Genomic DNA, 13,265 nt, shown 5'->3' with positions numbered 1-13,265 from the left:
GGCTATTCTCCAGTCCTCCGGGACATCACCTGAAGACAGTGAGGATTCAAAGATTTCTGTCAAGGCCTCAGCAATTTCCTCTCTTGCCTCCTTCAGTATTCTGGGGTAGATCCCATCAGGCCCTGGGGACTTATCCATCTTAATATTTTTCAAACCGCCCAACACCTTGTCTTTTTGGATCTCAATGTGACCCAGGCTGTCTGCACACCCTTCTCCAGACTCAACATCCACCAATTCCTTCTCTTTGGTGAATACTGATGCAAAGTATTCATTTAGTACCTCGCCCATTTCCTCTGGCTCCACACATAGATTCCCTCACCTGTCTTTCAGTAGGCCAACCCTTTCCCAGGCTACCCTCTTGCTTTTTATGTACGTGTAGAAAGCCTTGTGATTTTTGTTAACCCTATTTGCCAATGAATCTTTGTGACCCCTTTTAGCCCTCCTGACTCCTTGCTTAAGTTCCTTCCTACTTTCCTTACATTTCACACAGGCTTCGTCTGTTCCCAGCCTTCTAGCCCTGACAAATGCCTCCTTGTTCTTTTTGACGAGATCTCTCGTTATCCAAGGTTCCCGAAATTTGCTATATTTATCCTTCTTCCTCACAGGAACGTGCCGGCCCTGAATTCCTTTCAACTGACATTTGAACGCCTCCCACATGTCAGATGTTGATTTACCCTCAAACATCCGCCCCCAATCTAGGTTCTTCACTTCCTGACTGATTTAGAATTTAGAATTTAGAATTTAGAACAGTACAGCACAGAACAGGCCCTTCGGCCCTCGATGTTGTGCCGAGCAATGATCACCCTACTCAAACTCACGTATCCACCCTATACCCGTAACCCAACAACTCCCCCTTAACCTTACTTTTTAGGACACTACGGGCAATTTAGCATGGCCATTCCACCTAACCCGCACATCTTTGGACTGTGGGAGGAAACCGGAGCACCCGGAGGAAACCCACGCACACACGGGGAGGACGTGCAGACTCCACACAGACAGTGACCCAGCCGGGAACCGAACCTGGGACCCTGGAGCTGTGAAGCATTGATGCTAACCACTATGCTACCGTGCTGCCGTGCTGATATTGTTATAATTAGCCTTCCCCCAATTTAGCACATTCACCCTAGGACCACTCTTATCCTTGTCCACCAGCACTTTAAAACTTACTGAATTGTGGTCACTGTACCCGAAATGCTCCCCTACTGAAACTTCTACCACCTGGCCCGGCTCATTCCCCAATACCAGGTCCAGTACAGCCCCTTCCCTGGTTGGACTATCAACAAATTGTTTTAAGAAGCCCTCCTGGATGCTCCTTACAAACTCTGCTCCATGCAAGCCTCTAGTACTAAGTGAGTCCCAGTCAATATTGGGGAAGTTAAAGTCTTCCATCACAACAGCCCTGTTGCTTTTACTCCTTTCCAAAATCTGTTTACCCATCTGCTCCTCTATCTCCCGCTGGCTGTTGGGTGGCCTGTAGTAAATCCCAACATTGTGACTGCACCTTTCTTATTCCTGATCTCTACCCATATAGCCTCACTGCCCTCTCTCTTTGGTGGGTCGGATTCAATCAATTGAAATGAACATACTCCCTAGATTTTTATTTATTTTTCAATGCCTCCCCATTTTTCTGCCCAAATTCTTCTTGATTAAGATTAACAAATTGGTATTTGCTTTTACTCGGGCGGGTAAGAATCCCAGAATCTGCAGCATTCTGCTACAGAGGGATAGACGGACAGGTGGCTTGGCCCTCCCGAACTTATTGTTTTACTATTGGGCCACTAATATTGTGGACCAGTGATCCTGATTCAATGTGGGCCGTGGAGCCTCGCTCTTACACTACATCCACTCGCCTTGCCATAATAACTGCACCATTGCCCTTTTTTCCCAGTGAATTCTCCTCGAACCCCATTGAGGTTCTTGCTTAGAATCTGGAAACAGTTTCAGCAACATTTTAAACTCCTTTCTCTGTCTTCACTGGCCCCTATCTGGAACTTCTGGGCTGGACTCAACATTTAATTCGTAGAATTTACAGTGCAGAAGGAGGCCATACGGCCCATCGCGTCAGTACCAGCCCTCGGAAAGAGCACTGTGGGAGGAAACCAGAGCACCCGGAGGAAACCCATAGAGACACGGGAAGAATGTGCAGACTCCACACAGACAATGGCCCAAGGAATTGAACCTGGGACCCTGGAGCTGTGAAGCAATTGTGCTAACCACTGTGCTACTGTGCACTGTACTCCCATTAATTCATGGGAACTAAAGGGACTTGTGCACTTCGGCGACCTGATCACGGAGGAGGGGTTTGCCAGTTTTAGTTAATTAGCGGACAAATTGCAGCTGTCCTCTCGTCTTTTTCGTTACTTCCAAGTTTGCGATTTCTCTCACCCGGCTTTCCCTTCCTTTCCCCTGGCTCCACCTTTTCCTTTGCTGTAGAGGATTCCTTTCTCGGCTCAGCCTGGTAGGGTGTCCTTTTCAGACCTAGATGGCCACATTCTCTTGTCTGATCCCTCTCGACCGGATGGGAGAGAGAACTGGGCCCTAAACTCACAAACGAGGCTCGGGGAGAGGCCCTTTACAGGGTCAACTTCAGGTTATCATGTGCCCGATTGAGCCTAATTCAGTTTAAGGTGCTACAAAGGGCTCACTTCACCAAAGCAAGGACGAGTGAGTTTTTTTCTAGTGTTGAGAATAAATGTTATTGCTGGTTGTTTGCTCCCGTGGATCATATATATATATATATATATATGTTTTGGTCCTACCCCAAACTCACTTCTGGGCTTCCTTTTTCAGCACCATGTCTGAGATACCCAGTTGGATTTGCTCCCATGTCCGTTGATAGCATATTTGGGGTTTCTGATTCACTGGCTATTCACTCAGGGTAGAGGCTGATGTTGTTGCTTTTGCCTAACTGATAACCCGAAGGCGGACACTGCTTGGTCTGTTCCACCCAGTGCCTCTGGCTAGTTCGAGGACTTAATGTCCTTTTTGCACTTGGAGAAAATGAAATTCACCATCAGGGGTTCAGTGGTTGGCACGGTAACACAGTGGTTAGCACAGTTGCTTCACAGCTCCAGGGTACCAGGTTTGATTCCTGCCTTGGGTCACTGTCTGTGCGGAGTCTGCACTTTCTCCCCGTGTGTGCGTGGGTTTCTTCCGGGTGCTCCGGTTTCCTCCCACAATCCAAAGATGTGCAGGTTAGGTGGATTGGCCATGCTAAATTGTCCTTAGTGTCCAAAAATGTTGGGTGGGATTACTGAATTACAGGGATAGGGTAGAGGTGTGGGCTTATGAGAAATGGAAGGAGTAGATCCTTGGGGGATTCCAGAGGTAACCAACTGGGAATGGGAAGAGAAATTATTGCATGAGATTCTATGGCTTTTTAAAATTCATTCCTGGGATGTGGGTATTGCCCTTAGTGTCCAAAAAGGTTAGGAGAGGTTATTGGGTTACGGGAATAGGGTGGAAGTGAGGGCTTAAGTGGGTCAGTGTAGACTCGATGGGCCGAATGGCCTCTTTCTGCACTGCATGTTCTATGTTCTGTCTCTTGGAGCATTTATAACCCATCCCTAATTGCCCTTGAGAAGGTTGTGGTGAGGTGCCTTTTTGAACTGTAGGTACATCCACAGTGCTGTTAGGGAGGAACTTCAGAATTCTGACCCAGCAATATATTTCCAAGTCAGGATGATGAGTGGCTTGGATGGGAATTTCCAGGTGGTGTAAAAGTAAAAATGGGAAAATATGTCATTTGAAACATGGAAGTCTGGCAAAACCTGACCTAAGGAAACATGAGAAAATGTAGGGAAAAATCCCACCAAGGGTTAACAGCAGCTGCAAAAAAGGTTTTGAAATGCAGATAGCCTTTATCAAACAGGCGTTAAGAAAACAGCTTGTGACTATTCAAGCTGTAAAACTGATGCATGTCTTTTAAGTCACAGCAGATTTAACATTTAGTTATATGGAAAAAAGCAATATTTTGCACCTTCTTTTAAGTTGATTATTTTAGTAAGCAGCTAAAAAAGAAATGAAATGAAAATCGCTTATTGTCACAAGTAGGCTTCAAATGAAGTTACTGTGAAAAGCCCCTAGTCACCACATTCCGGCGCCTTTTTGGGGAGGCTGTTACGGGAATTGAACCGTGCTGCTGGCTGCCTTGGTCTGCGTTCAAAGCCAGCGATTTAGCCCTGGCAGGATCTTCACTTGAATTGGGTGACAAATGTTTAGGTGTGAAATCCTGCTGACACCAGGTGAATATGGGAAGCTGGAAACAACGTGTCCATGGAAACACACATTAGCCCCAAATCGGAGTCAGAGTTCTGACCTGCGGGTACTATTTGTAACAAAGCAACTTTAAGAAATGACAGGAACCAGGTATAACACTCCTCTTGGATCAAAGCACTTTTGAATATCACAAGGGAAACAATGTAATCAGAGTTTGATGAGCTAAAGTTAAGTTCAACATGACTACATAGTCGTGTTAGAAATAATTCAGATTAAAGGTAACTTGTACAATCAAGAGTAAAATAAAGTTACTTTACGATAATGTCATATAAACTTAATAACTGCCAGAAGGAGAATATAAACCCTAAAAAAAAGGGACAACCAGCAGAGTCAGCTCTCATAGCTGCCCTCGATCATGGGAAGGATAGAGCACAGAAACCGAGCGGAACAGCGAATCCATCCGATGAAGACCAAAAGCTAAAGAAGAGAGATTGTCAAGGTAGACCTGAAGGTCTTTTCAACCAACCAGGAGAATCCAGAAGCAAGATCATTTTACTTTTCTGTAAAGACAGTGATTGCATATTTTAAAATAAAAAATATAATAATAAAATAACTTAAAGTTTTAACTTCAAATAGTGATTATTACAAAGTCTACTTTACTTACTTAGCAACCCGGGACCCAGTATCGATGCTACTAAGTGGTAAGTAGATAAAATTTTTCTATAAAGATATGGGTTATAGGGGGGGGATAACTTGAAAACATAGTTTGACCCGAATAGCACCCACCTAAGTGTGCATAGGAGTCAGGGAGAGAGAATCCCTGTTCACCATTTAGAATGTCTTATTGACCCTTTTTGGTATAGGGGGAATTCTAAGAATAGTTGTGAGTTTTATATTTCATTGGTGATGTTCCAATGCGCCAGCTGCCCTTGTCCAGTCGTGGCTTGGAAGGTGCTGTCTAAGGAGCCTTGGTGAAGTACTACAGTGAATCTTGATGGTCCCCACACTGCAGCCATTGTGCATCAGTGGTGGAGGGAGTGACTGTTTGTGAAAAGGGTGCCAATCGAGTGGGCTGCTTTGTACTGGATGGTGTCGAGCTTCTTGGATGTTGTTGAAGCTGCACTCATCCAGGCAAGTAGAGAGCGTGATGATATGCATGTGCATCGTAATAGTAGTCCCCCGTTATAACGCGCCCCGCAATACCGCGGTTCGCGATACACGGCGGGGGGGGTTATGGACCCCAACTTACTTGACTCATTTTAAACTCTTTTTGAAACAGCACCTTTTTGAGCCGCGATGATTAGACCGATTAGCAGCGATGATTACCCGCGATGATTAGACCGATTAGCAGCGATTATTACCCGCGATGATTAGACCGATTAGCAGCGATGATCACTGTCTTGTACTGTAGAACGATTAGCCGCGATGAGTAGCCGCGACCGATTAGCCCAGTTACACAGCCATAAAAGGGATACCTTTTCCAGTGCAGGTATCTTCGAGTTCGAGTTCAGTTGCTGTCGTGTCGTTCAAAATGTTTAAGCGCAAGTCTTACTCAGTGAGTCAAAAGATACATTTGATAGACCGGCTTCGAAACGGGGAAACGAAGGCAAAATTATCCAGAGAGACTGGTGTACCAGAGTCAACCCTCCGTGGGTGGGTGAAAGATGAGCCCAATTTAAGAGCATATGTTGGGACAGTTTCTCAGAGTGAAGGGCTTAGCAGGAAAAAGGCAAGGAACGCTAGTGACAGTAACTTAGAGAAGGCTGTGTTCACCTGGTTTGTCCAGGAACAGTCTGGTGGCACCCCCCTATCTGGACCTATCATCAGGACTCAGGCTGAGAAGTTCCATCACCAGCTCCACCCAGAGGACAGCAATTTCGTAGCCAGCAAGGGTTGGCTCCATCGGTTCCAGAAAAGACATGGGATAGGTGCAGTTACCATCAGTGGTGAACAGAGATCCGCCGACTCAGGAGCCGCAGCAGCCTTTCCCGACATCCTCAAGAACTACATGGTGCAAGAGGAGCTGACCCCAGAGCAACTCTACAATGCAGATGAGTCAGGGCTTTACTAGAAGATGCTGCCTGACAAGACCCTAGCTGTCAAGGATGATGCCCACAAGACTCTGGGGTACAAGCAAGCCAAGAAGAGGCTCACCATCCTGTTTGCCAGCAATGCCACGGGAACACACAAGCTGAAGCCATTGATTGTGGGCAAATTCAAGTCTCCTAGATGCTTTCACCACATCAACATGGAGAACCTACCCATTACCTACCGGAACTCTGGCAAAGCCTGGATGACAGCTTTCTTATTTGAGGAGTGGTTCTTCAAGTTCTTCGTACCCAGTGTCAGGGACCACCTTAGAGCCCGCAACTTACCGCAGAAGGCCACACTCCTACTGGACAACTGCTCAGCCCACCCTCAGGGAGATGTTCTCAAGACCAGGGATGGGCAGATCCAAGTGCTCTATCTCCCAAAGAACACCACCAGCAAGATCCAGCCATGTGATGCTGGCATCATTCAGACCTTCAAGTCTGTGTACAAAAAGGAACTGATCCTGGAAATGATAGACTCTCCTCTCACTGTCCCAGATTACCTGAAAGCCATCACCATCAAGGATGCCTGTTATCTGGCAGGGAAGGCCTGGGGAGCTGTGACAGAGAAGACCATCGCCAACTGCTGGAACAAGGCCCTAGGAGCAGCACTCCCACGACCCCAACATTACCCGGATGAAGAGGATTTCGTAGGCTTTACTGAAGCAGAGATCAGGGCAGCTGAGGAGAGGCTAGATGACCAACTGGATGAGAACCTAACACTCCAGGATTGGGTGGACAGGTGGGCAGCAGCAGAGGATGACATGGCACCCGCAGAAACATTCACAGAGGAGGAGATCATCGACCAGGTCACCCAAGAGGAGGCAGAAGAAGAAGAAGAACCCCAGCCCACAGTGGCAAAGAGCCACTCGGATGCCATCACGCACCTGAAGTGGCTCATAGCATACACAGAGCAACAGGACTTCGACCCGATATACATCCTGCACCTGAAGAACCTCCAGAGACAAGCACAAGTCAAGATGAGGAAGGGGATGTGCCAGAGGAAACTCACAGACCTTTTAAAATGATTTTAAAAATATGCGTGTAAGTACAATTTTAAGTATATTATTGTATGTATACTGTATATTATTGTATATATTTTAATACATTTAAAACTTGATTTAAGACTTGAACGAACTTTGCTGTTTCTTATTTAAAACGCCCTTCCATTCAGCAATGTTCAGCATAGTCAGCGATGTTTCCTCTCGTTCATTCATTTCGATATCCGCCATCTTGGATATCCGCGGCTCGGTTACAACGCGGGTGGCTGTCTTGGACCCGAACACCCGCGTTATAACGGGGGACTACTGTAGTCATCTATGAATGTATATAGTTATCGATACAACCTCCAACCAGCAAGTGGCATTGGAGATCCACCATGTGACTCGAGATACTTAACAGTTGGTAGTAAATCGTACTAAAGGGTAGTCGCACTAGACGTAGCTCCAGGAGAAATCACTGAATTCACTTATTCGTTACCGTTTGCATCATAGTTCGTTAGTTATCTTTCCACGTGTTTATTGTGTTAATAAACTATCTTACTAGTCAATGACCTAGATGTTCTGTGTGCATCCTTACTACGGCCACAACACAGAACATAACAGAGAGGATTCCGTCACACTCCTGACTTGTGCCTTGTAGATGGTGGACAGACTTTGGGGAGTCAGGAGGTGAGTTACATGTCGCAGGACCCTTTGCCTCTGACATGCTCTTGTAGCCACAGTATTTTCTGGCAGATCCAGCTTAGTTTCTAAGTTTCAGGTTATGGTAACCCCCAGGATGTTGACAATAGGGGGATTCAGTGATCGTCATGCCATTGAATGTCAAGGAGCAATGGTTATATTCTCTCCTGTTGGAGATGGCCATTGCCTGGCACTTGTATTGCACAAATGTTATTTGCCAATTGTCAGCCCAAGCCTGAACATTGGGCGCGATTCTCCGCACCCCACGCCGGGGGGAGAATCGCGGGAGGGCCGGGCGAATCACGCCACGCCACCCTGGCATCCCCCGCGATTCTCTCAACCCCCCCCAAAATGTCGTGACGCGTTTTGCGACAGGCCGCTCGGAGAATCGCCGCTTGCCGTTTCTCATGGCGACCGGCAATTCTCCGGCCCGGATGGGCCTGCTGAACCCGACCAGTTCACGCCGGCGCCAACCACACCTGGTCGCTGCCGGCGTCAACAGCACATGACCGGTGAGTGTGGGGCCTGTGGGGGGGGGAGGCGGAGGGAGGATCAAGCACCACGGGCGTGCTCAGCAGATGTCTGGCCCGCGATCAGTGCCCACCGATCGTCGGGCAGGCGTCTCTAAAAGACGCACTCTTTTCCCTCCGCCGCCCCGCAAGATCAAGCCGCCAGGTCTTGCGGGGCAGAGGAGGGGAAGACATCAACCGCGCATGCGCGGCTGACGTCACTTCGGCGCCGCCGGCCGCGTCATTCCCGGCGTGCCGCTTTGACACAAGCGTCAAGGCCCGGCGCGCGGAATTCACGCGCCGCCGCTCCTAGCACCCCCCCCCCCCCCCCCAGGGGGGAGAATAGGGGGTGAGGAGCGGCCTCCGACGCCGGAGTGAAACACTCCAGGTTTCACTCCGGCGTCGGCTGTTTGTCTCCCGATGGGAGAATTCCGCCCATTGTCTTGCTGCATTTGGACATAGACTGCTTCAATATCTAAGGGGTTGTGAATGGTGCTGAACATGGTGCAAGCATCTTCAAATATCTCCACCTCTGGCTTTATGATGGGAGGGAGGTCATTGATGAAGCAACTTAGGATGGTTGAGCCTAGGACACTACCCTGAGGACCTGCTTCAATGATGTCCCAGACTGGGATGACTAAAATCCAACCATCACAACCATCTTCCTTTGTATTGAATATGACTCCAACCAGAGGAGAATTTTCCTCTTGATTCCTGTTGAATCCACAAAACAATTGTCTATGAATGCCCTTGAAAACTCTGTTTCCTAGTCATCAACTCCATCCCTCTCCCTGGCCACTGTCTGAACCAGATTTGTAACATGGTGGACAGGCTGTACATTTACCACTATCTTGAGTAAATCTTATCTTTGTATAATAGAATAAATGGGTTCTAGCAAGTTGGGATATTCTGTCTTACAAATGAACTTTTCTTATTCCCTTTTTCCACTTCTGGATATTTTATTCGTACCATTTTGTTCCTTTTTAATCAGTCTCCTATTCTGCTGGATTTCCATTTCTCCTTGTATTTGTGTTTGCTACTTTTAGTTTTATACTGTCTCTTAATCATTTGTCAGAATCCATAGTATCCCGGATAGTGCAGAAGGAAGCCATTCGAATAGGCACCAACTGTTAGGGCCCAGACCAGAACCCCAATTTTGGTTAAGATCCCAGATTCAAGCCCAACTATTTGTATTTGGTAAAACTGTGAGGAAATGTTCCTGCACCACAGGAGCAATAATACTGACCAGTGGACAGCGTTTACATTAAAATAAACTTTAATTTGAACACAGAATTAAGCACGTGAGCAACAACATTAACAGTAACAACATATTAACTTGCTTCCTAAAACTTGACTCCAATTTCCAATTAAGCATACCCATATATTTCAAATACCATTGATGTATGGGCGGCATAGTAGCACAGTGGTTAGCACTCTTAGCTCACAGCGCCAGGGTCCCGGTTTCGATTCCCGGCATGGGTCACTGTCAGCATGGAGTCTGCACATTCTCCCCGTGTCTTGGTGGGTTTCTTCCGGGTGCTGGAATGTGGCGATGAGGGGCATTTCCCGGTAACGTCACTGCATTGTTAATGTAAGTCTACTTGTGACAATAAAGATTGTTATTATTATAAAGTTAACAACCAGGTTTCACTTGCTTATCTTGATGCAGAGTACTTGGAGAGAGAAGCCTTTTTTTATGTGCTCTCGAGAATTGTTTTTAAACCAAGGACAAAACATTTGTATTTCCACCTGCGTATGTTCTCAATGTTTATCTCTTCAAAGTTGTTTATTTCACACTATAAATATAATGGTTTTCAAGTGTATAACTCAGAGTGCTGTGGAATGGCTATGCAGCCAGACCACTCCTCTCTCCGCAAATATTTGTGCAAATAAATTTCCTTGAATCGAACCTCGAAGAACTTGTCTTTATTATAATTTCCCGACATGATCAAATCCCTGCCGATAGCCCTGTGGGATGCGAAAAGCTGGAAGGGCATCTGGAGAGGAGACAGAGAGCACAGAATTTCACTCTATGCAAATGACCTGCTCCTCTACGTCTCGAAGCTACAGGAGGGACTGATGGCAATACTGCAGATCCTGAAGGAGATTGGAACCTTTTTGGACTACAAACGTAACCTGGGCAAATGTGAGGCATTCCCAGTGAACCCACATGGGGGAGGGGGGAGCTGGAGGGACTCCCATTTAAAAAGGCCCAGAACAGATTCCGTTACCTGGGGATCCAGATACCCAGAGACTGGACACAGGTCCACAAGTGGAACCTGGCCAGCCTGGTGGAGGAAGTAAGAAAAGACCTTCAAAGGTGGGGCTCACTCCCACTCTCCCTGGCGGGAAGAGTGCAGGCGATCAAGATGAACATGTTGCCTAGGTTCCTCTTCCTGTTCAGATCCATACCGATCTTCATCCTCAAGATCTTTTTCCAAAATGTAGACAGTCTAATCATGGCATTCCCAATTCTCAAACCGACACTGCACTGCAAAGAAGGAAAATCAAAGGGGGCTTGGCTTTACTGAACCTACAATACTACCCTCTCTGTGGATGTACCTACACCACGTGGATTGCAGTGGTTCAAGAATGCAGCTCACCCCCACTATCTCCAGGGCAATTCGGAATGCTGGCATTGCCAGCAACATCCACATACCGTAAACAAATAAATAAGTAAAAAGTTGTTAGCATCTCGCGTTCCCTTTCCTAACCAAATATTTTTAAAGGTGCTCATCAATGGATTTTCATCAGAGGTAATTACAACAAACATGATGATAAATAGAAAGGTAAAGTGGAAAGTTAAACTTTGGGAATTGTAAGAAATACTAATTACCTGCAACAGCTGGATATTTCTCAGCAGAGCTTAACATAGGTTTTTTATTGTCTCTCGTGTAAAGATTAGCATTGCTGGGGCAACATTAGAAGCATTGTACATAAATAGTGGGTTGACATGAAAGAAATTAATATATTAACACATATGAACTCCCAAAAGATATAACTGCAGTGTCATTACCTTTGAATGGAGAATTAGCATTTGGGCAGCATGGTAGCACATTGGGTAGCACTGTTGCTTCACAGCTCCAGGGTCCCAGGTTCGATTCCCGGCTTGGATCACCGTCTGTGTGGAGTCTGCACGTTCTCAGTGTGTCTCCGTGGGTTTCCTTCGGGTGCTCCGGTTTCCTCCCACAAGTCCCGAAAGATGTGCTGTTCGGTGAATTGGATATTCTGATTTCTCATTCTGTGTACACGAACAGACGCTGCAATGTGGCAACTAGGGGATTTTCACAGTAACTTCATTGCTTTGTTGATGTAAGCCTACTTGTGACAATAAAGATTATTATTATAACTTCAAATGGAGAATTTACATTTATATAGCACCTAATGAACTTCCACAAAACACAATTGCAGTGGCCTAACCATTGAGTTGATTTGCATTTATAAAGCACCTTTCATGGGTGGGATTCTCGTTTGCCAAAGCCGAAATCGCACAACGCAATTGGGCGGTGAATAAACAAAAAGAACAAAGAAAATTACAGCACAGGAACAGGCCCTTCGGCCCTCCCAGTCTGCGCCGATCCAGATCCTTTATCTAAACCTGTCACCTATTTTCCAAGGATCTACTTCCTTCTGTTCCCCGCCCGTTTATATAAAGCTGTCTAGATGCATCTTAAATTATGCTATCGTGCCCGCCTCTACCACCTCCGCTGGCAAAGCATTCTAGGCACCCACCACCCTCTGCATAAAAAACTTTCCACACAAATCTCCCTTAAACTTTCCCCCTCTCATCTTGAAATCGTGACCCCTTGTAATTGACGCCCCCACTCTTGGAAAAAGCTTGTTGCTATCCACCTTGTCCATAACTCTCATAATTTTGTAGACCTCAATCAGGTCCCCCCTCAGCCTCTGTCTTTCCAACGAAAAAAATACTATTCTACTCAACCTTTCTTCATAGCTAGCACCCTCCATACCAGGCAACATCCTGGTGAACCTCCTCTGCACTCTCTCTAAAGCATCCACATCCTTCTGGTAATGTGGCGACCAGAACTGCACACAGTATTCCAAAAGTGGCCAAACCATAGTCCTATACAACTGTAACATGACCTGCTGACTCTTGTACTCAATACCCCATCCGATGAAGGCAAGCATGCTGTAAGCCTTCTTGACCACTCGATCGACCTGCGTTTCCACCTTCAGGGTACAATGGACCTGAACTCCCAGATCTCTCTGTACATCAATTTTCCCCAGGACTCTTCCATTGACCATATAGTCCGCTCTTGAATTGGATCTTCCAAAATGCATCACCTTGCATTTGCCTGGATTGAACTCCATCTGCCATTTCTCTGCCCAACTCTCCAATCTATCTATATTTTGCTGTATTCTCTGACAGTCTCCCTTGCTATCTGCAACTCCACCAATCTTAGTATCATCTGCAAACTTGCTGATCACACCACCTATAGCTTCGTCCAGATCATTTATGTATGTCACAAACAACAGTGGTCCGAGCACGGATCCCTGTGGAATACCACAAGCCACCTTTCTCCATTTTGAGACACTCCCTTCCGCCACTACTCTCTGTCTCCTGTTGCCCAGCCAGTTCTATAGAATAGGTTCTGACGCCAAAATTGCATCATGCGCCGATTTGATGCCAATTGTCTGTCACCTCGACAGCGGCATCAATGCATACCAGAATGCACAGTCAGTGGACACTGTTTGCATATCACCGTTTGCATGGCCCAGTATACTCCAGAGCCTCTGTGATGCTC

The 13,265-nt window shown here is 46.5% G+C and overlaps 1 protein-coding gene across 1 annotated transcript in view; it reads right to left on the bottom strand.

The window, feature by feature from the left end:
• Positions 1-11,606, bottom strand: part of LOC119963898 (zinc finger matrin-type protein 1-like) — a 160,235-nt gene extending 148,629 nt beyond the window's left edge. Inside the window, exon 1 of the mRNA XM_038793288.1 lies at positions 11,516-11,606. The gene's annotated coding sequence lies outside the window, so the exon portion shown is untranslated. The remainder of the gene's footprint in view (positions 1-11,515) is intronic.
• Positions 11,607-13,265: the final 1,659 nt, after the last annotated feature.

Source organism: Scyliorhinus canicula, chromosome 3 (genome assembly GCF_902713615.1).
Source record: "Scyliorhinus canicula chromosome 3, sScyCan1.1, whole genome shotgun sequence".
NCBI classification, from domain to species: domain Eukaryota; kingdom Metazoa; phylum Chordata; class Chondrichthyes; order Carcharhiniformes; family Scyliorhinidae; genus Scyliorhinus; species Scyliorhinus canicula.
The sequence above is the reverse complement of the archived record's forward strand: the minus strand, read 5'-3'. Positions and strand labels throughout refer to the sequence as shown.